This window comes from Heloderma suspectum, chromosome 4 (assembly GCF_057233095.1).
Source record: "Heloderma suspectum isolate Gila_16-S chromosome 4, 16-S_ref, whole genome shotgun sequence".
Taxonomy (NCBI): Eukaryota; Metazoa; Chordata; class Lepidosauria; order Squamata; family Helodermatidae; genus Heloderma; species Heloderma suspectum.
This window is the reverse complement of record NC_139461.1, coordinates 182115633-182138074: the sequence shown is the minus strand read 5'-3', so window position 1 is coordinate 182138074 and position 22442 is coordinate 182115633. Positions and strand designations below refer to the sequence as shown.

Below are 22442 nucleotides of genomic sequence, written 5' to 3'. Positions count from 1 at the left end.
AGCGCAATCAACATCGTCCATCTTGTTGGCAGTGGACCCGAGCACTGGACGCCATTTAGGCCTACACCTCATCTTCGCGGGCTCGCCCAGGTGGCTCACCACCATGGGAGGTGGTCCTCTCTCCTGTGGCATCTCTGTCAGTAGCACCGCAAGCGACATCATCCCCCTTGCTTGCAGGGGACCCAGGTGCAGCTGCCCTGGATATGGGTGAGATGACCGCACCTCGCTTTGCCTGGCCAGGCGGGTGACCTTAGGAGCCTTGTGGTTGGCTGCCTTACCTTACCCCCGTGGGGTGGCTGTCCCTCCCAATGTCATCTCCCTATACAACTCTCTGGCCTCCTGCAGCTCCGTCAGTCACACCCTACTATAGCCCCAGCCGCTTAACTCAGCATCTGGCAGGGCTCTGCTGGATTAACTCAGGGCCCCTTGCCCACTTGGAGATCCACGTATGTGGCAATATTAGATCCTTACGCCAATCTAGGGCGAAGAGTGATGCCCACCGGGGCTACTCCTTCTCGTATTGGCTTTCACCTGAGGAGGTGCGTGGCTGGCCTATATCAAGGTTTTCTGCTGGAGATCCCTCTCTGCGCTGAGCCCTGATGGACCGGGACCTTTCATCCCAGTTTTTTTACTCCTTCCCGGCCGGGTTTCAGTGACAGATCTGACAGCAGCCACATTTTCCAAACTGTCTCCCACACTGGCCTTCAGCCTATTGGGGGTCCAGTGCTTCAGCGTCGCTGGCTGTGCTCGGTACGCCGCTCCAAGGGCGCATTCCCGAAACCTCTGCCATTTCTGTCATAAGTGCTCCCTTTGTAGCACACTGCACCCGTGCACCTCCTGTCCAAAAGCCTTGGGATGGCAGGGTCCCCTTAGGGAAGGCCAGGGCAGTAGGAAGCCAGTGGCGGGCTACAGCTCCCTCCGGTGGGCCCCCGCCTGGTTGGGTTGGCGCCGCTTCTCTGGCTTTTAAGACGCTACCCCGACAGGGAGAATGCGATCTACTGGGAACATGGCTTCATGCTAGGTTTTAGGAACCCCCCCCCCTTTTCTACATCTACGCAGGCCATCATTAGCTCGCAAAAGATAATCCCTCCTCGCCAAGCATTGACAGGTTCGCGAGAAAATCGACAAGGCAGTACTGGCGGGAAGGTGTTATAGCCTCCCCTCTTGGAAGGGTCCCCAAGAAATCCTCTAGGGAGTTTAGGCCAATTCATAACCTCTCTTCCTCAAGGGCAGCCTGTTACTCATAAGATCCCTGATCATCTGTGCTCAGTACGATACACCTCTTCGATGAGGAGGTTGTCTCGGTCCGGGATCCCGGCCATGGGTCCCCGATGGGTGTGTGTTACTTGGAGTCCATAGACGGTAGTCAATGTTCTGACCTAATGCAAGCATTGTTTCCCTTTCCTTTTACCTCTGTGTCCCTTTAGCTCACAACAAGGCAGAGGGCCCGTCTGCCACGCTGACATTCCTGGGGATCGAGTTAGATACCCTTAAGCAATGTTCTCGCCTCCCTCAGGACAAATTTCTTGTCTTTGAGCACAGCTCCAGGCAGTTACACATCTTCCTAGGGTCTCCCTAGGGGGCCCTGAAAGATGTTGTAGGGCATTTTCAATTTCCCATGCAGGGTAGTGGCCCCTGGCCGGGCCTTTCTGCACCGGCTCTGTTTGGGCAGCGCAGGGACTGCAGCTGCTGCTCCATCGAACCAGGGTCACTTCTGCTGTGCATATGAATCCACGGGTATGGCTTCAACTTAGCAGGGCTTTAATGGCATCTCCTTCTGGAGGCATGAGCTGCTCCTCAAAGCCGACTTTCTGATTCACTTGGGTGCCACCGGTACTCTGGGGTGTTTCGGAATCATGCGACTGGACCAATCGTGCTGTGGGCTGGGGCCCATAGAGTCTGGGGCTGCCGCTGGGATTTGTCAGGACTGTACCTCTCTGGAGTTCTTCCCTATTTACCTAGCTGAGCACATTTCAGCGGACCTCATAGCCAAGTCAGTAGCTGTCAAGGGCTCCTTGGAGGCCTCTCTCAGTCTAATCCAGTAGCCAAGTCCAGACACAGACAAAGGGATTCCTTTCAAAGCTTTATTCTTCTTTTACAACTTAACAACTATACCGTTTGCAACTAGATCTGAGCAGCACAGTACCTATGCCCTCAGTCGGAACAGTTGGTCCCCGTTTGAAAGGGAATTACTGGCAGACCCCTGAACTTAAGGACTAGGGAGAGTCCCTCCCCTTTTCCCTTGGATCCTCTGGGCGCAGCCGTTGTTTGCGTGCCAACCGGGCACTATGCCTCCTTTCCGCGCCCTCCATCTGGCACCACTCTCTGCATCGGCGTCACACATCAACCAAGTCTGCTATCTGCGCTCGGTCACTCCCTGGACTGCTTTCTAAGCTAGGAATGCTGGTGGGTGGAATCTCCATCAGCTGTTGGCCCTGGGAAAGAGGAGCGTGCACCTCTCCCAGGAGCGACTGCTGTTCCTCAGAATCAGAACTACTCTGGGACTCCATGGGTTCAGTGTCCACCCTGACATCAGTCCCCCTTTGGTGCGACAACATGGCCACGGTGTACGTTATTCATTCCCTGTTCTCCTGAAATCGGGAGGTCATGTCGTGTATCAGAGCATTCATGCTCCAGTGTCTGCATCACAACATCTGGTTTCAGGCCCGCCATGTGCCGGGTTGGGCAAAACCAATTGCTGACGTTATGTCACGAAATCAGATCGACAGGTTCCGGGCCTTAGCCCTGAGGGCACATCTGTTTTCAGATCCCATCCTTGCAGTAATAGGGGAGACCAGCGTACTGAAGCTGAGCATTCCATCCTGCATTTCATAGCTCCTAGTACAGGAGCCACCTATGACAGGGCAGGTAGGTAGTTCCACGCCTTCAGGGTGAACTTTAGTTACAGGATTTATGGCCCTTACCTATAGATCATTTGCCACAATTGTGCGTATCTTTAAGGAACAAGGGGCTATCTGACAGGACTATAAGTGGCAAGCTGGCCGTTTTAGTCTTCCGGGCAACAACGGAGTTACTGTCTTCATGTCAAATTCATGGTTTGGCGTGCGATGTAGGGTTGGGCACAGATGTTGCCTGCTTTCATAGATTCCTAGCCACCCTCTCTCCCCGGATACCTTTTTTGGGCTCCGGGGATTATGGCCCTCCATTTGCACTTCCCAGTAAGACATTTCCTTGTTCCACACAGCAGCCTTAATGGCCTTCTTCGGGGCCCCTTAGGAATTCAGGGTTGGTCAAGGCTCCCAAGTCAGACTTGTCCGGAAGGGCCTTGATATACTTCAATGTACAGATCCATCCCAATGCAACCCACTTACGCATTTGGAGATCAGAAACTGATCGGTATGGCAAGGGCACAGCAGTGGCCCATGGCAGAGCGCTAGTCGATGGGTTTTGCCCCATCAGGGCCTTACAGGTTTTTTATGGAATGCCGCTGGTCTGAGGAGGGACCTCTGCTTGTTATTCCGATGGCTTACAGTTGACATAATGGCAATCTGGGCAGTTTCTACATCAGCTTTACCCCGCTAGACCTAGGTAATTCTCAGTTCAGAACCCACTCCTTCTGCATTGGAATGGTCTCCGTTTCAGCTGTTTTATGTTTCTGTCACAAGCACATTATGACAGTTCGAAGATGGCGCTTTGAAGTGTTCTGGCCTTGTGTTTGCAAGTTGTTTGCTTCTTCCTGACACAATTTTTCCTTCCCTTGCCCTAATGTTCTTACTCCTTGACCAGCGGACTCGACCTGTGCCGGGACGGGTGCTCTTACATGGGCACAGTATGATGTTTTGAGCTGCACAAAAGGCTTTTACATCGACTTTGGATTTCAGCTTCTGTCACCCTGACATGTTACGATCCAGTGGCTTTGCAGATGGGGCATACGGTGGGAGTCCCTCCTCCTCACCATGTTCCACCAAAGTTTTGGCAGTCTTCCTCCACAGGTCCAGAGGCTGCACGTGGCAGGGAATGACTTCGGCTGTGAGCCATGCAAGGATCTGATCGTACGGGCCTTGGTTAAGGTGCAGGTGGTCCGGCATACCTGGCCGGAAGTAGCCTTATTGTGGTTCTCACTGCTCCCACAGATCAACTGGAAGGCTTGGAATGATGTTGCCATTGGCAGGGCACATCGGAAAGTGATCTGAGAAATGGCTTATGGCCTATGCGAATGGGGTGATGTATGCACCCCCCTCAGGAAATTCTGTGGACAAGGAGGGAGCATTACAGGCAGGACAGCGTCCGCCTATCTCATGTAGGGAAGAACATATTTCTGTCCGATCTGCAAAGGGGCCTGCGGGAAGTTCTTCTGCGCAGGTGGGGGGAGTTTCACAAGCACTAGGCTTGTGACTCCTGTGGCGGCTAGGACAGGCAAAAGTAGGAAGAGATTAGGGATGGTGTGCATGCAGAGGCGCCAGCTTGTCTGGCAGAAGGGAGGCGTTGTGGGCAGGTGGGGAGAGAAGGGGTGGCTCTGTGCCATTGGGTATCCCCCAGTGGCACCACCAGGCATGGGAGGGGCCGGCAGAGCTCTCTTAAGCTCTGCGCCCCTCCTAACAGAAGCTCTCTCGCTCTCGCGGTTCCCTCCCACCCTCCCTTAAGCAGTGTGGGTAGGGGTGCACGAAAGTCACTTACCTGGTCTCGCAGCTTGCTTCGTGGTGGGGGGGAGGCGCTTCGCTGCTCCCCCCGAAGTTCAGGCCGGGGGGGGAGGCTTCCCGCCTCGTCCGGCCAAAATTCAGGCCGGGGAGAAGCGCCCCGTCTCCCCGGCCGTGAACTTCAAAAGAAAAAAAAAACGCCCCTGTGATAGGCTACGTGACGATTAACATAGCCTATCATGGCTGACTTTGCAGATCTAGCCGTGATAGGCTACGGTAATCGTCACGTAGCCTATCACGGGGGCGTGTTTGTTTTTTAACTTTTTATTTCGCAACCGGGCGAGGTGAGGCGCCTCCTCCCCGGCCTGAATTTCGGCCGGGCAAGGTGGGAATCCTCCCCCCCGGCCTGAATTTCGGCCGGGCGAGGCGGGAATCCTCCCCCCCCAGCCTGAACTTCGGGGGGAGCAGCGAAGCGCCTCCCCCCCACCGGGAAGCAAGCTGCGAGACCAGGTAAGTGGCTTTCATGCACCCCTAACGGCTCGGCAGGGGATAAGGGTTGCCTGGGAGACCAACCCTCCTCACTCAACCAGGCATTGTGCGGCAGCGGGAGGGGGTGACAGGGAAGGTCTACCTCCCCCAGAAGGGGCAGTCCGGAGGGGCGGCAAGATCGATGCCACTCCTCAGGCTGGGTGTGCTTTCGCCCGAGAAGTGCCAGCTAGTCGCTGGCACAGTCAGCTGCCCATCCTAGGTTCCCTTTTGCAGATGTTTTCAATAAATGTGGCCCAATTTTCAAACCAAGCCTTGTTGTTTGACTCTTCTTTGACCCATCTCTGCTCGCAAACAGCCTTTGCAATATGGGCATAGTAATAACGATGGACTTTATCTGTATTTGCAGTGGTAGAGTGACTTTTAAAATGTTTACCCCCAAAAAAATCACATTTGGGGGCATGAAATAAGAGCTGAGTTAAAAAGAGTATGAACGCCTGTCTTTGCAGCTGCCTTTGTTTCTGGGTGAACATGCCACTGTCCAATCATACTAAACTAAAATTCTGGATTTCTCCATTGTTGTCTATGGGCAGCTATCATCTCTGCCATAGGAAGATGAAAACACAAGTTAGGGCTGGAGGTAAAATCCATTCAGTCTGAATTTTTATACAAACTTATCCATTTCACACCTCCTGAACCTATACGTGAACTGGAATGTACTTGTGTGCCAAAATCCACCATACACAAAACTGTGTATATCAAGGGAAAGTATGCACAACAACAATCACATATTAGAGGAAACTATGTGCACAAAAACATTATATTGGGGGGAAATTACTTGCAAAAAGTGTGCACACTATGAAAATTGCATACAAAAATTGATATTAGCAGAAATGCACATGGAAGTGTAGAGGAATTTTCATGCAGACTTTTTTTGGCTGAATTCACAAACTGATGTGGAAACGTGCTGAAATAAACTTACATCTGGACAAATGGAAAATGAAAAGAAACCAAAACGGACACAGATTCGCCCATTAATTCAAAATGAACCAGGAAGCCTCTTCTCCAGAAAATAGATGTCAATAAATGCTGTAACTTCTCTCATTGACTAAAATCACTGAAAGGCAGGAATGGGCTCCTGTCTCACCAAACAATCAGATAGATTAATTCTTGCACATTTTGCCTCCCATTTCTGGTTCTACAGGGGCTAGAGCAGGGGTGAAGAACTCCAGAACTCTGGAGTTTCCAATAAAGCTGTGCACAAATGGCCTCTTGAAATTCTCAACCTTACTTGTGGGCAGAGAAATTTGGGAGACAAATTCCACCAAATTTCTCCAAGGGGAGGAGAAATTCTCCATAGTTTCTCCCAAATAGGGCTCCCCATTGGCAGGGCTTGTAGCGCAGCTTCTTTCTTTTTTCCTAAGGGGTTCGGGGGGGGTTCATGCTGCAACAGCATCAGCTGTCTTGACAGGCTGGCCCCCAGTTTGCATCCACGGCAATGCAGGTGGGGGCAGTGTTGTGTCCAGCTCCAGGGAAGAGGTGGAGTTAGTGCTCTGCCCAAATCTGTCCTCCAATTTCCTGAAAGTTTTCTCCCCCCATGAAAGAGGCTTCCATTGTTCTGCCTCATTCAGGTTGTTTTATAATATATGTTTGTGGTGTTTTTTAACTTACCTAATCACAGCTAGCCTCCCAGGCTGCCTGTATATCCTGATCTGAAAAAGCCCTGTGGGAGAAATTACAGCATGGTGCCTTAAACTTTAATTGAAGTGTAGGAAGCTGAGGCAGCTACAGGCTGCTGGAGAAATGATTGTACAATGAAAAACAGGCCAGTTACACTCACCCTTTGACCACCTTCTGAGTAAGGTAAGCCCAAGAAGCCCAACCCATGAGAATTTCCCTTAAATTTCTCCTCCTTTAAATTTATTGTTGAAAGCAATTTCTCCTCTATCAATTTGAATGAGAATCGCCCAAAAAAATGTGGGAGAAATTTTCGGCAGAGCACTAGTTTCTCCATGCCCCTTTCCCCTGGCTTTTGTGTCAGGTGGTTTCCTGGCTTTTGTGCAGTTTTTCCCCATTCTAAAAGGCTGGAACGTCTCACCTGAGGCTGAGTTACTGGCAGGAAGAGCTTTCAGCTAAAATGTGCGGATATTTTTGGTCCTGCCCCTTTTGCCTTTGACCCAGCCCCTTTTGTCTTCAGCCCCACCCACTACTAAGAGCTTCTCCAACATGCAGTTAGGCCCTCAGGCTGAAAGGAGTTCTGCACCCCTGGGCTGGAGACCTGGGTTGATGTTTTTAACATAAAAGCTGGGAATCTCAGCCAGCTAATAATCAAAATGGGACTGCACCATTGGTGTGGTACATAACCATGTAATGTACAAGAACAGCAGGCCAGGCGCAGCCATAGGACAATGGCAACCATACGATGCAGATAACCACAAGTAAACAAGTATCTCTCCTCCATGCATTAACAGTGTTCACAGTTTGGAGGCAGACAATGGAGGCAGACAATGGACAAACCACACATTTCCTGTGATGTGGTGTGTGGCTGTAACTCTATCAACTCAGAGAAGCACAGTCCTTTTCCATCGTCATTGTTGGCCTTTTAAACATTCTCCCACCCACTCAGAGATGTCTTTAAAGCCGAACGTTCTCGGCATGCCTCATATTGCCTCATGTGCTCTACATTCTTCTAAGCTCTTTATCATGTTTGATGTGCTGCTCTGAATCACCTTTGACACATGGCAAGATGAAGGAAGGAAATCAGCCCTCTTGAAACCAGTACAATTTTCAGCCCTCTTCATATGTAACTGTCACTATTAAATGGGATGGCAGCTTGTAGACTTGAATCTTAGCAGGAGGGGGGAAAGATGCAAAGGGATCACAGTCACCTCAGCAAATGACAAGCTTTAATATTCGTTTCCATTTACTTACAGGTTCAGGGGACCTAACATGCTTACCATTCAGCTCACAAGCAGAGGGTCCTCAGTATCAGGAATAAGGTAGGCAAATGAAGGCTTTAAGATGGCAATGAGAGCCTCTTATTGGTAACAGGACTGTCTGCATTGCTGCAGTGGCATGGGAGTCTCTTCCACATGTCTTCCCTGGTAAAGTATCTGTGAGAAAACCATCATACTTCTTTGTGCTCCTTCTGATGCTCAGTGCTAGTGTTCAAAGGAAAGATGCTATTCACTCCACCCCATGAGCTTCTCCATTGACTGTTACTGGGACAGAACTGAAAAGAGCCACAGGCAAGCCTTCCACTACTATAATATACATTAAAAACTATCTGTGGTCCTCCAAATGATGTTGGAGTCCAACCCCAATTGGATTTTGGATTCCAATGGTAAATGCTAATGGGAGTTGTAGTCCAATAGCATCTGGAGGGCCACAGGTTCACCATCCCTGGTATAAATGGTGAGGAATTACCATTTGCCTGCAATGGCACACTTTTTCTAGGAAATGCAATTATTTACATCAGGGTGGGCAACATGTGGACTTGAAAGGGTTTTGGCCTACAACTCCCATCAGCTCTAACCAGCATATCCAATAATGAAGGATGATTGGAGTAGTTGGCCCAAACGTCCAGAGGTCCACAAGTTTCCCATCCCTGATTTACATTACTGATAGCTCACAGCTTGTATGATCACAGGAGTAAATGTGAACGTATGAACTAGTCCAAAGTTCATTAAAAAGATAGACACATAGAGCTGGCTCTAAGATTTGGAGTTCTTAGAAAGGCACTCTCTCTGAGAGCTCCCTTAAAATGGAAGAGCTGTGGCATACAAGAGATGTGACAGTTCTCTCACACTGCCTTTGATCTTGTTGGGTCCTCCATACAAATGAGGACAGCAGCACTTCTCTTTCCTGGTCTTGCCCAACCTTGTCGTCCTCTGGCGCTGGACCAGGAGACACATATCAAAGCAGTGCCATTAGACATTGTATAGATGTGTGAAAATAGGATATGCAATTGCCTCATGCTTCCTGTTGCAGCACTCCCTGCAATTTCCAAAGGGGTGCTCCCCCTCGTAATGCATCCAGAGCCTGAATGTAATTATGTGCATGTCAGCTTGAGTGCGAGATGACAGTTTTACTCTGAATGTTACAAAAAAAAGCCCAGGAACAGAAAGCACAAGTCACATACACTTTCTCTTTTCCCAGTGTCTCTATTATGTCCAAAGATGCTCTCAGATTCTCAAATTTCCTGTGCTTCCCACTCTGGGGCAAATGCTTCAAAGACAAATAAATAATCACTTAATTGTCTCTGTATGTTGTAGTACAATATCACAAGTGGGAAAAAGATCTACTGAAGATTGACAGATTACCTCCAATAATATCCATTTATACTTGCACTCACTTCACGTGCTAAGGTTCTCCTCCATCTTACCAAAGAGCCTCACTGCTTTCATCAAACATCTGCATGAAAAAGCTCCACCCAGTAGGCAAAGTTATTATATAGACTCCAAATTTATGATGTACCCCAATTCCTGGGATTAGGGTAACCTCAGCATGGCTTTTAATCCCCCCACCCAATCTTAGACTACTCCTATCACTGTCAGCATGGGACCAATCCTGCCCTAAGTCCATCCAGTTCTAATGGGTCTTCATGAGTCCAAGACCAGAGGACCTGCTTACCTGATATCTCAGTTTCATGCCTCTCTCCATGTTCCTGTTATACACATACACCTTGGCAAATCCATGTTGCTTCAAATTTGTTAGGTATAGCTGCAACCAGGGATCATGAAAATATGGACCATAATTTGCTGGCAAATCATTTCTCCCCATTTAGATAAGGCCATATTGATTCCTCACCTTTGTGGGCTGTTTTGACACCACCCATGAGAAGTGCTATACAGCTAGCAATTTATTACATCTCCCTTTTATGTAGTAGTTAAAAGGCTATGTTGAAGCTCTCAGTCTGACACACACGCCCTTCCGTTTTCATGCGCTCATTAAGCTCTGACGATGTGTCCTCTGGGGCTGAACCTTTCCGCACTTGATCTCAACCCAAAGGTTAATTTGTTTGGAAACCTTCAGTGAAATACTTTTTTAAAAATTCCCATTAAGGTTACTCTGAAGAAGGCTATTCTTTGAGTTTTTAGCAGGGTGGGGAAATAAAATGAAAAGTTTATAAGTGATTTGAACTGCTGTTTCAAAAGGTTCAATGGCTTGTCTGGGACAATTTCCAGAGCGTCTATGAATTACCAGCTGTTCTATAGCATTATAAAGTACAGTGATCACACAGGTACAATTTCATGACCAATAGTTGCTCATGCTGATGAAAACAGTTTGGATAGATTACAGGAACTTTCAGACGGTGTGATCCTGATGCTAAACTTATATCCAAGGTCAGGGCAGTTTTGCAACAAGTAGAGTAGAAGTGCCCCTTCATCGATATATGAATACTTCGCCTTGTTGTGGCGAAGGGGCTTGTGTAACTCAGTGAAGCCATAAGCTATGCCGTAGGGATGGCGGAGAATTTCTCCCCGAAACTTCGGGGGGCCGAGCGCCAACGTGTTCGGCCCCCCGAACAAGTTTCGGGGAGAAATCCTCCGCCCCCCCCGCCCCCCGCCCCCCCCCCCGGGACGGGACTTACCTTCCCTGAATGTCCCTCCTGGCGGCGGGTCCGGCTGGCGGTTCGTCCGGTGTTCGAGCGGGGCGGGAGCGGCAGCCGGTCTTTCGACCGGCTGCCGCCCCCGCCATTGCAATGAAAGAAAAAAAAAAAAAGTCCCCTGATAGGCTACGTGACGATTCACGTAGCCTATCACGGCAAGATTTGCAAAGTCAGCCGTGATAGGCTACGTGAATCGTCACGTAGCCTATCACGGGTGACTTTAAAAAAAAAAAAAAAGTGTGTACGGATAATGGCGGCCCCCATAGGGAGCCGCCATTCCCCTTCCTTATTTGGTCGCTGTAGTCTACGTCAATGTTTACATAGACTACGGCGAAAATAAGGGCAACGCTATTTGCGTTGCCCTTATTTTCTCCGTAGTCTACGTAAACATTGACGTAGACTACAGCAACTAAATAAGGAACGCGAATGGCGGCTCCCTATGGGGGCCGCCATTCGCGTACGTGCTTTTTTTTTTTTTTTTTAAAGTCACCCGTGATAGGCTACGTGACGATTCACGTAGCCTATCACGGCTGACTTTCCAGATCTAGCCGTGATAGGCTACATGAATCGTCACATAGCCTATCAGGGGACTTTTTTTTTTTTTTTTTTTACTTTCGTGTTCGCGGCCGGGCGAGGCGGGAAGCCTCCTCCCCAGCCTGAATTTCGGCCGGGCGAGGCGGGAAGCCTCCCCCCCCGGCCTGAATTTCGGCCGGGCGAGGCGGGAAACCTCCCCCCCCAGCCTGAACTTCGCGGGGGGAGCAGCGAAGCGCTCCCCCCCACCGCGAAAAAGCTGCGAGAAAAGGTAAGTGACTTTCGTTCACCCCTACTATGCCGTGCAGGGCCACCCAAGATGAACAGGTCATGGCAGAGAGTTCTGACAAAATGTGGTCCACTGGAGAAGGAAATGGCAGCCCACTCCAGTATTCTTGCCAAGAAAACCCCATGGAACGTATCACAAGGCTAAAAGATATGACGCCGGAAGATGAGCCCCTCAGGTCGGAAGGTGTCCAATATACTACTGGGGAAGAGCAGAGGGTATTTCCAAGTAGCGCCAGAAAGAGTGAAGCGGCTGGGCCAAAGCCGAAAGGACACTCAGCTGTGGATGTGTCTGGTGGTGAAAAGAAAATCCGATGCTGTAAAGAACAATATTGTTTAGGAACCTGGAATGTAAGATCAATGAATAAAGGTAAGCTGGAGGTGGTCAAACATGAGATGGCAAGATTGAACATCGACATCTTGGGAATCAGCGAACTAAAATGGACAGGAATGGGAGAATTTAATTCAGGTGACCATCATATCTACTATTGTGGCCAAGAATCCCTTAGAAGAAATGGAGTAGCACTCATAGTCAACAAAAGGGTGGGAAAAGCAGTACTGGGTAGGGTTGGTGGAGAATTTCTCCCCGAAACTTCAGGGGGCCGAGCGCCAACGTGTTTGGCCCCCCGAACAAGTTTTGGGGAGAAATCCTCCGAACCCCCCCGCACCCCGCACCCCCCCCCCCGGGACGGGACTTACCTTCGCCGAATGTTCCTCCCGGCGGCGGGTCCGGCCGGCGGTTCGGCGGGTGTTCGAGCGGGGCGGGAGCGGCAGCCGATCTTTCGACCGGCTGCCGCCGCCGCCATTGCAATAAAAGAAAAAAAAATGCCCCCTGATAGGCTACGTGACGATTAACGTAGCCTATCACGGCTAGATTTGCAAAGTCAGCCGTGATAGGCTACGTCAATCGTCATGTAGCCTATCACGGGTGACTTTAAAAAAAAAGAAAAGAAAAGCGCGTACGGATAATGGCGGCCCCCATAGGGAGCCGCCATTCCCGTTCCTTATTTGGTCACTGTAGTCTACGTAAAGATTTACGTAGACTACGGCGACCAAATAAGGAACGCGAATGGCGGCTCCCTATGGGGGCCGCCATTAGCGTACACGCTTTTCTTTTTTTTTTAAAGTCACCTGTGATAGGCTACGTGACGATTGACGTAGCCTATCACAGCTGACTTTGCAGATCTAGCCGTGATAGGCTACGTTAATCATCACGTAGCCTATCAGGGGGCGTTTTTTTTTTTTTAACTTTCGCGTTCGCGGCCAGGCGAGGCGGGAAGCCTCCTCCCCGGCCTGAATTTCGGCCGGGGCAAGGCAGGAAGCCTCCCCCCCCAGCCTGAACTTCGCGGGGGGAGCAGCGAAGCGCCTCCCCCCCACCGCGAACGTCCTTCGAGGACAGGTAAGGGACTTTCGTCCACCCCTAGTACTGGGGTACAATCTTAAAAATGATAGAATGATCTCAGTACGAATCCAAGGCAAACCATTCAACATCACAGTCATTCAAGTCTATGCCCCAATCACTGATGCCGAAGAAGCTGAGGTTGATCGGTTCTATGAAGACCTCCAACACCTTCTAGAACTAACACCAAAAAAAGATGTCCTCTTCATCATAGGGGACTGGAATGCTAAAGTAGGAAGTCAAGAAATCACCGGGATAACAGGCAGGCATGGCCTTGGTGTACAAAATGAAGCAGGACAAAAGCTAATAGAGTTTTGCCAAGAGAACACGCTGATCATAGCAAACACTCTTTTCCAACAGCACAAGAGACGACTCTACACATGGACATCACCAGATGGTCAATATCGAAATCAGATTGATTATGTCCTTAGCAACCAAAGATGGAGAAGCTCCATACAGTCAGTTAAAACAAGACCTGGAGCTTACTGTGGCTCAGATCATGAGCTGCTTCTTGCAAAATTTCGGCTTAAATTGAAGAACGTAGGGAAAACCACTAAACCATTCAGGTATGACCTAAATCATATCCCTTATGAATATACAGTGGAGGTGAGGAATAGATTTCAGAGATTAGACCTGATAGACAGAGTGCCTGAGGAACTATGGACAGAGGTCTGTAACATTGTTCAGGAGGCAGCAACTCAATCCATCCCAAAGAAAAAGAAATGCAAGAAAGCAAAGTGGCTGTCTGATAAGGCTTTACAAGTAGCTGAGGAAAGAAGGGAAGCAAAAAGCAAGGGAGAAAGGGGAAGATATATCCAACTGAATGCAGAGTTCCAGAGAATAGCAAGGAGAGACAAGAAGGCCTTCCTAAATGAACAATGCAAGGAAATCGAGGAAAACAACAGAATGGGAAAGACTAGAGATCTCTTCAAGAAAATTGGAGATCTCAAGGGAACGTTTTGTGCAAAGACGGGCATGATAAAGGACAAAGAAGGCAGGGACCTAACAGATGCAGATGAGATTAAGAAGAGGTGGAAAGAATACACAGAAGAACTATACAGGAAAGATCTTAATGTCCTTGATAGCCATGATAGTAATGTCCTTGATAGCCATGATAGTGCGGTCACTGAACTTGAGCCGGACATCCTCGAGAGTGAAGTCAAGTGGGCCTTAGGAAGCATTAGTAACAACAAAGCTAGCGGAGATGACAGTATTCCAGCTGAGCTATTTAAAATCCTAAAAGATGATGCTGTTAAAGTGCTGCATTCAATATGCCAACAAATTTGGAACACTCAGCAATGGCCGCAAGACTGGAAAAGGTCAGTTTACATTCCAATTCCAAAGAAGGGCAACGCCAAAGAGTGTTCAAACTACCGCACAATTGCGCTCATTTCACATGCCAGCAAGGTGATGCTCAAAATCCTACAAGCTAGGCTTCAGCAGTATGCGAACTGAGAACTACCAGAAGTACAAGCTGGGTTTTGAAGAGGCAGAGGAACTAGAGATCAAATCGCCAACATTCGCTGCATCATGGAGAAAGCAAGAGAATTCCAGAAGAACGTCTATTTCTGCTTCATTGACTACGCTAAAGCCTTTGATTGTGTGGATCACAACAAACTCTGGCAAATTCTTAAAGTGATGGGAGAACCAGACCACCTTACCTGTCTCCTGAGAAACCTGTACGAGGGTCAAGAAGCAACAGTAAGAACCGGACATGGAACAACCGAGTGGTTCAAAATTGGGAAAGGAGTACGACAAGGCTGCATATTGTCACACTGCTTATTTAACTTATATGCAGAGTACATCATGAGAAATGCCGGGTTGGATGAATCAGAGGTCAGAATTAAGATTGCTGGGAGAATTATCAACAACCTCCGATATGCAGACGATACCACCCTAATGGCAGAAAGTGAAGAGGATCTAAAGAGCCTCTTGTTGAGGGTGAAAGAGGAGAGCGCAAAAGCTGGTTTGAAACTCAACATTACAAAAACTAAGATCATAGCATCTGGCCCTATCACTTCCTGGCATATAGAAGGGGAAGAAATGGAAGCAGTGAAAGATTTTACTTTCTTGGGCTCCAAGATCACCGCAGACGGTGACTGTAGCCATGAAATTAAAAGACGCTTGGTCCTGGGGAGGAAAGCTATGGCAAACCTAGACAGCATAGTAAGAAGCAGAGACATCACCTTGCCAACAAAGGTCCGCATAATCAAAGCTATGGTTTTCCCAGTAGCAATGTATGGCTGTGAGAGCTGGACTATAAGGAAGGCTGAGCGCCGAAGAATTGATGCTTTCGAACTGTGGTGCTGGAGAAGACTCTTACAAGTCCCCTGGACTGCAAGGTCAAATCAGTCCATCCTAAAGGAAATCAACCCTGAGTGCTCATTGGAAGGACAGATACTGAAGCTGAAGCTGAAATATTTTGGCCACCTAATGCGAAGAGAAAACTCTCTGGAAAAGACCCTGATGCTGGGAAAGGCTGAAGGCAAAAGGAGAAGGGGACGGCAGAGGATGAGATGGCTAGATAGCATCACCGATGCAATGAATATGAACCTGAGCACACTTCGGGAGAGTGCGCAGGACAGGAAGGCCTGGCGTGCTATGGTCCATGGGGTCACGAAGAGTCGGACACGACTGAACGACTGAACAACAAGAGTAGAAGTGTAACTATGTAGATAGGAACATCCATATACTTCAAATGAACTTCAGAATTGACCGAATCCAGCTAAACTTTCGAATGTTATACTCTGTCACTCAGATAGAATCTTGAGCTCCTTTAAAGTGAAGTTAGCTACTTTGCCATTGATGCTTACAATATCTGTAATAAGCATCCAGAGATCTGAGTTAACTGGGATGAGGGGGAATACAAGTCCCCATTAGAACCCTGGTGGTGATGGTGATGGTGTTTGGTGGTGGTGGTTAAGCTTTCTGAATCTAGGCATCAAAAAAAGCATCATCAAAAAAGAAGATATTGGAGTAAAATTCAAGGGATTGGATCCAGGGTCTGCCTTCTGTGACAGGAAGGGTTCCACTTGTGGAAAGTCTTCCTGCCTTATTTTTGGGGAACTTCCTGCCCCTCACCACAGCTCATCCCATTGAGCAGGGTCTCCTGACTCTCTGTATACCACTTTCAGGGGGAGTGGAGGGGCTATGGTGGGAAAGAAAGAAGAGGAAATCCACATCCCCCAGCACAGTTGACCTAGCTTGAATTTGAATCCTTTCCAAATTTTGAATCCATTCCAGAAATCACACAGAATTGGTGGCCTTCCTTTCCCTTGGGTTAGAGGCCCCAAACTCAAACCTATCCAAACTTTAATCTTCATATAAACAGGAATAAAGAGAGACAAAGATTCCAAGCAGAAAGCCTATGATAATAGGTGCCAGTAGGGTTGCCGGGCCTCCAGGCCTGACCCGGAGTCTCCGGGCCTCCAGGCCTGACCTGGAGTCTCCGGGCCTCATCCTGAGTCTCCGTGTGGGATAGGAGGGGGGGGAGATTTCTGAGTGAGAGTTTTCCGTCTGCTGCATTGTTGTTGTTTTTCTGAGCAGGAGGAGGAGGCAGATGCGACAGAAGAGGAGGCCACTGCCACATCTGAAAAGAAGCCAGTGGCATCTACTGCTCTCCCTTCTCACCACTACCATTTTCTGGGCCACAACAAGAGGCAGGCAAACAAGTCGGTTGCAATGGTGAAGAGGAAGAGCAACTCCAAGGATCTTTTGTCAGTGGGCCCCTGCTGGGCTGTGGGCCTGTCATGGCCCAGCAGCCTGAACCATCATCCTCGGAGGAGTTAAACCCCTCATCCTCAGAATAGGCTCTGGTGTCAGCAGGAGAAGACTCAGCCACAGAGAAACCCCAGGGAATGGCTTCCCTGTATCCAGAGGAGGCTCCATTACTATCCTCAGAGGACTCTGGCCATGAAGAGACTAAAATTCCACCACCACTGCTCCCTCAGTGCCAAAGGCTGAAGCTGCTAAAACAGACCAGGCCCTTTTAAGAGTCAAAGCATCTGTAGAAGAAGAGGTGGAGCTAACCAGCCTAGAGGCCAGTCACTTCCTATTTAAGCCTCAATCTTTGTTGATCTTTGTTGGAGCAACTTATAGTCTTTCTAGCTCCATTCATGGCTTTCTTTGGTGTTGATCCATTCCTGTTCCAGAAACCTGTCCTTCCTGACTGTTCCTGAATCCTGATCTTCTTCAAAACTCTATCACATACAGGTAATATGTAACCTTGGCCTCACCAAGTACCTCAACGATGCTGAGCCTTTGCTGCAGCAGAGGCAAGAACAGAACAGGGCCTTTGGCAGGTCCTGGATGTGACCCCTGACATGTTTCCCTGAAGGAAATGCAGCCCTCAGACCAAACCATTTCCCCTGCCCCTGTTCTAACATGTAGAAAATATGTTCTGACTAGAAAGCTATAAGGTAGGTGTTAGCGACTGTTCACTCCTAACCCAAATCTGGTTACCAGTTGCCAATGAAGAACAGAGGTCTGGAAAGAATGGTAGCTGCATAGAGAAGTGAAGGCCAAGAAAAGAACTGGAAAACTTGGTGGGGGGGAACTTTTTTCTGTTTTGTTTTGTTTTCCCCAAGGCAGTTTTTGTTTTTTTCTGAAAAATTGGACAGCTTTGGATTATGAAATATTTTCTTTTAGAATTTAAGACAAAGTATTCATATATTGTTACCCAGCCTTTACTCCTCCCAAAATGATTTCTAAAAACTATCTAATAAGAACATTTTTATAGAAAGACCAGAGATGTTAAATGTCTGGAAGTAATGAAGCCATGGGGGGGGGGGGGATTTAATCCTCTCTGCAAGATTCCCAGCATAGTTAGTTCTTTCATTCCTTATTAAAATTATTGATCTAAAGTATATTTTACTGATAGACATTTATGCTCAGTTTCCCAACATGCGAGCAGAGTCACCATTGTGCGTTATTAACAGTAAATGTGCATTCTTGACAGTTTGGGTTTTGTTTTGTTCTATAGAGTCCTGTGTTTCTGATGCTGTAGCAGTCATTCAGTGTAGTTCTAATCTATTCAGACAATAATTACAAATTTACTGAGTTTACTTTTAAAAGTTTTAAAATATAATGATACTTTTATGAGCAAACTAAGTCATACATAAAATTACTTTAGGAACAGAAAGGTTGCTGTATGTTTCTAAAGCAGCCCTCCCCATCCTTGTGCCCTCTGGATGTTTTGGACTACAGTGCCCAGCATTCCATGCTGCCTTAGGCTGATGGGAGCTGAAGTCCAAAATATTTGGAGGGCACCCAGATAGATATCCAATTCCCCACTGCATCTTCATGAAAATCTGGTCTTGAGGGGTGAGAGACCCTCTGAAATAGCATGGGAGCAGGAGTGGAGGGGGAGCAAGTTGAATGTATGGTGGGGGGGTAACTTGTGTGAGTGGAAGTGCCTTTCCACAGGTACAAAGCACCTTTGGATCCAAGGCTATGGGTTGCATCCAATGTTAACTCATTATAGAGTAGACCCATTGAAATGAATGGGGCTTAAATTTCCCTAACATTGGATCCAAGCCTATGTTGTTCGACTTTTAATGACTTGATGTCTGGGATGCTCTGCTCCTGGAAATCTTAGCCGGATTTGTTATGTGCACTCAAATTCTGACCATTGATTATGGAACCTGCCATCCTATCTTTTTCCCACCTCTTCTTCAATCATTTTTCTCACCAGAAAAAAATCAGTTGAGGAAGAAAAGACAGAATAGCTGCACATGCCTTTAGGTTTTGCTTCTGGAAGCCATCTGGAAGGACCAAAATAGGGACCATAGTTTGGAAAGTGCTCTCTCCGTATCTCTATTTCAGTTCCTATCTACTCAATTTTACAAAGTGCCTGAATACATTCCTCCCACCACACCCCACCCCACCCCACCCATTGGTGCTTTTGAAACGTTGACTGTCTGGTGTATACCTTTTATACTCTCACATTTTCTTTTCTTTTTAAATGTTGCTTTTACTACATTATCTTTTTATGTAAAGTGCCCAAGTACCTATTATTATACTGTTTATCTGTTTATCAGTCCAACTGCTTTTTAGCAAAAACAGTACTCAAGACATTATAACACTTTGAAATGTAAGTATTAGAGAAATACACTTTGATATTATATTATATATATATATATATATATATATATATATATATATATGTACTGTGTGTGTGTGTGTGGTGTGGGAGTGAAAGACAGCTTTAGATAATCTTTTAGCGCAATTACTATGGTCAAAGACAGACTAATGAGATAACAAATTAAAGCACAGAGACTGTAGGCTTAAACGAGATAGAAGTTTTGTTCATTTGTCAAAATCTGATAAATCCAACAACAGAAAACCAGAGTAAACATCAGTATCCTGCAGCATTTGAATTTCCATAGCAATTCTCTGCAAACAACATTTGCTAGTCATTGGCTGAACTGATGATGTGTTATGGAATATTTGTAAACACTCCAAGTGCAATTTAGTCAAACTGTCAGCACACAAGGCTCTATAATGTTGGCTGGAAGGGGTATAGTGGAGGATAGAGTAGGCAGTACCACCGCATATCTGGTCATCTGTTAGACTGTAGACCAAACTATCCATTACACTAAATGTGTAGCATATGGCTACATCTTTACTTATTCTTTCATTAATTATAGGCACTGGTGGGGATGATAGTTATTGGGACTGCAGCATGCAGGAAGGGAAGGTTCATCCTACGCAGTGCTCATTTATTTTATTGGGCTGGGCTTAATCTGGAATAATTATAACTTCTTTGCCATTTCCATGGAATCACATCCTATTTCTGATTAATAACAGCCTTTTGAAATGGAACACCCTGGCCCAGGTCCCCAAACTCCTGATATCTGTATTTCTTTCACACATGCACGTGCATACACATACACACACACACACTGTAAACAGCCTGAAGGAGGTGATTTTCATCAGGAAAATGGCATGATAGGAAATGGTTCTTCCCTTAGCGCTGTGGATTTGGAAGGCCTCACAGCAGCTTCTGAGGTTGCAAAAAATCAGAGGCAGATTGTCGTGACTACCAGTCGTGACTGCCTTTCCCCCAGCAAGCTGGGGACTCATTTTACCGACCTCGGAAGGATGGAGGGCTGAGTCGACCTGAGCCGGCTACCCGAGACCCGGCTTCCGCTGGGATCGAACTCAGCTCATGGGGAGAGTTTCTGTTGCAATACTGCCGCCTACCACTCTGCGCCACACAAGGCTCTGAAGGAAGCCCTTCAGTATTGAGAAGAAGCATGAGAAATGGTTTCCTGTTAAATATTTTCCCTCAGGTTGGCACTCTGTCTTTAACCAAAACAGAGACAATATAGCTGACCCTGAAAATTCAGCACCCATCTCAAACCATCCTGCACAACACATTAAAATTCAGTGTACTTTTTACTGGGAAATATCTAATAGCTGTTTCTACTCCTAGGCAAATACAACTGGGATATTTCCAATCTGATAAAATATTAATAAATAGCAATAAATACTGGATGATAAAACAGAACCTATCAAATCGTTTGCATTATTATTAAAGAGAACTGCACAAGGTATGTTAACTCAAGAGTGTCGATAGGCAAGAAAATCCTCGCTTGCTGGGCATGATCAGCACTAGTTAATGTCAATTGTTACATGTAAAAGCTGGCAGCCCTGGATAAGGGAGTATATTCTTGAGTGTATCCTGGATAATTGATGTGCATCAAAAGCCACATCCAGGCATTTCAGTGAGGTCCAATCGGAGCACTGCTATATGGAGCAAATAAACATCCAAATGCGCATCCACATCAGCTGTGTACATGGTAGACTTACCTTTTCACGGATTCTGTTTGTGGGGGGGGAGGCGATCCATCCCTCCCCCCGGAATCCTTGACGGGAGGGGGAGGTGATCCAGTTCTCCTCCACAGCATCCTCAACAGCCGGCTCTGCTCCACGGCGGGTCAGCAGAGCAGCCGGCCAGGCCAGGGCTGTCCGCAGCTGGATTTCCGGCCACGGACTGGCTGGTGCGGACGCAAATGGCGGCCGCCGTAGCAGCCGCCATTTGCATCCAGCCACGGAGCTGTGATAGGCTACGTAAGTCTTTACGTAGCCTATCACGTCTGGGGGGGGGGGGAAACGGTGCACGCAAATGGCGGCACCTACAGCGGCTGCCATTTGCGTTCCTTATTTTTCGCGTAGTGGGCGCTATTTGCATTCCCCTTTTTTTCGCCGTAATAGTCTTAAGTAAATATTTACGTAGACTAAAACGGGGAAAAATAAGGAACACAAATGGCGGCCACCGTAGCCACCGCCATTTGCGTATGCCGTTGTTTTTTTACCCAGACATGATAGGCTACATAAAGACTTACATAGCCTATCACGGCAAAGGGCAGACTGCAAATGGCGGCCGTGGCAGCCAGTCAAAAGACAAGCTGCCGCCGGAGCTGCCGCCATCTGGAACATCCGCCCCAGGTAAGTCTCGTCCCGGGGGGAATCCGCGGGGGGTGGCAGGCCGTTCCACCACAGATTTCGGGGGGCCGAATGCCAGTGCATTCAGCCTCACTGAAATCCGTGGCAGAATTCTCCGCCATCCCTAGACATGGAAGTTTCCTTCTGTGCTTGGGTCTACTGAGTGGATCAAGGCATAAGACTTTCTCGATACTACATTTTAGTTGTTATAAAAAAATCAAACCAAGTATTGCTGGATGTGTCCAAAGCAGTGGTCAATTTTGAAGTGCAGGCACTTATCATGACAGTCCCCATAGCCATAACCCAAAGGAGAGTCCAAAAACACTGGCAGCTGTTTTGATCCATACCAAAACATATCAGTTCTAGGAGTTCTCATCTCCACCAGGAGCAGGTCTTTTGTAAAGCTAATGGGTCTTAATTGCCCATTCAAGATCAAGCCACTGCAAGACACTTTGCATTACAACAAGGAACAATATATAGTTGTTAGGAGAATTCATTACCCGCCCCCCCAGTTACTGTGAGAATTGCAGCTAAGCTCACAGAGCGAACAGGGAAATATAAGGGGTGGCAGATAACATCAGCATCCCTGCTAATAAAAATGTGCTGCGCTGTATCCCTGGGAGCCCTGGCTCCACTACCTAGGGGTGCATGAAACCCACTTACCTGGTCTCGCAGCTTTTTGTGGTGGGGGGGAGGCGCTTCGCTGCTCTCCCCCCGAAGTTCAGGCCGGGGGGGGAGGCTTCCCACCTCGCCTGGCCAAAATTCAGGCCGGGGAGGAGGCGCCTCGCCTCGACGGCCGCGAAATTAAAAGTTAAAAAAAAAAAACCGCCCCCGTGATAGGCTACGTGATGATTAATGTAGCCTATCATGGCTAGATCTGCAAAGTCAGCCATGATAGGCTACGTAAATTGTCACGTAGCCTATCACGGGTGACTTTAAAAAAAAAAAAGCGCGTACGCAAATGGCGGCCCCCATAGGGAGCCGCCATTCGCGTTCCTTATTTGGTCGCTGTAGTCTACGTAAATCTTTACGTAGACTACGGCGAAAATAAGGGCAACGCAAATAGTGTTGCCCTTATTTTCGC

At 47.8% G+C, this 22442-nt stretch overlaps 1 long non-coding RNA gene across 1 annotated transcript; it reads left to right on the top strand.

Annotated features, from left to right (window-relative positions):
- Window positions 1–4929: 4929 nt before the first annotated feature.
- LOC146347828 (uncharacterized) lies at window positions 4930–17865 on the top strand. Its single transcript, XR_014789902.1, has 3 exons — window positions 4930–5108; window positions 8018–8083; window positions 16457–17865. It is a non-coding gene; the product is annotated as an uncharacterized LOC146347828 (long non-coding RNA).
- The last annotated feature ends 4577 nt before the right edge of the window (window positions 17866–22442 follow it).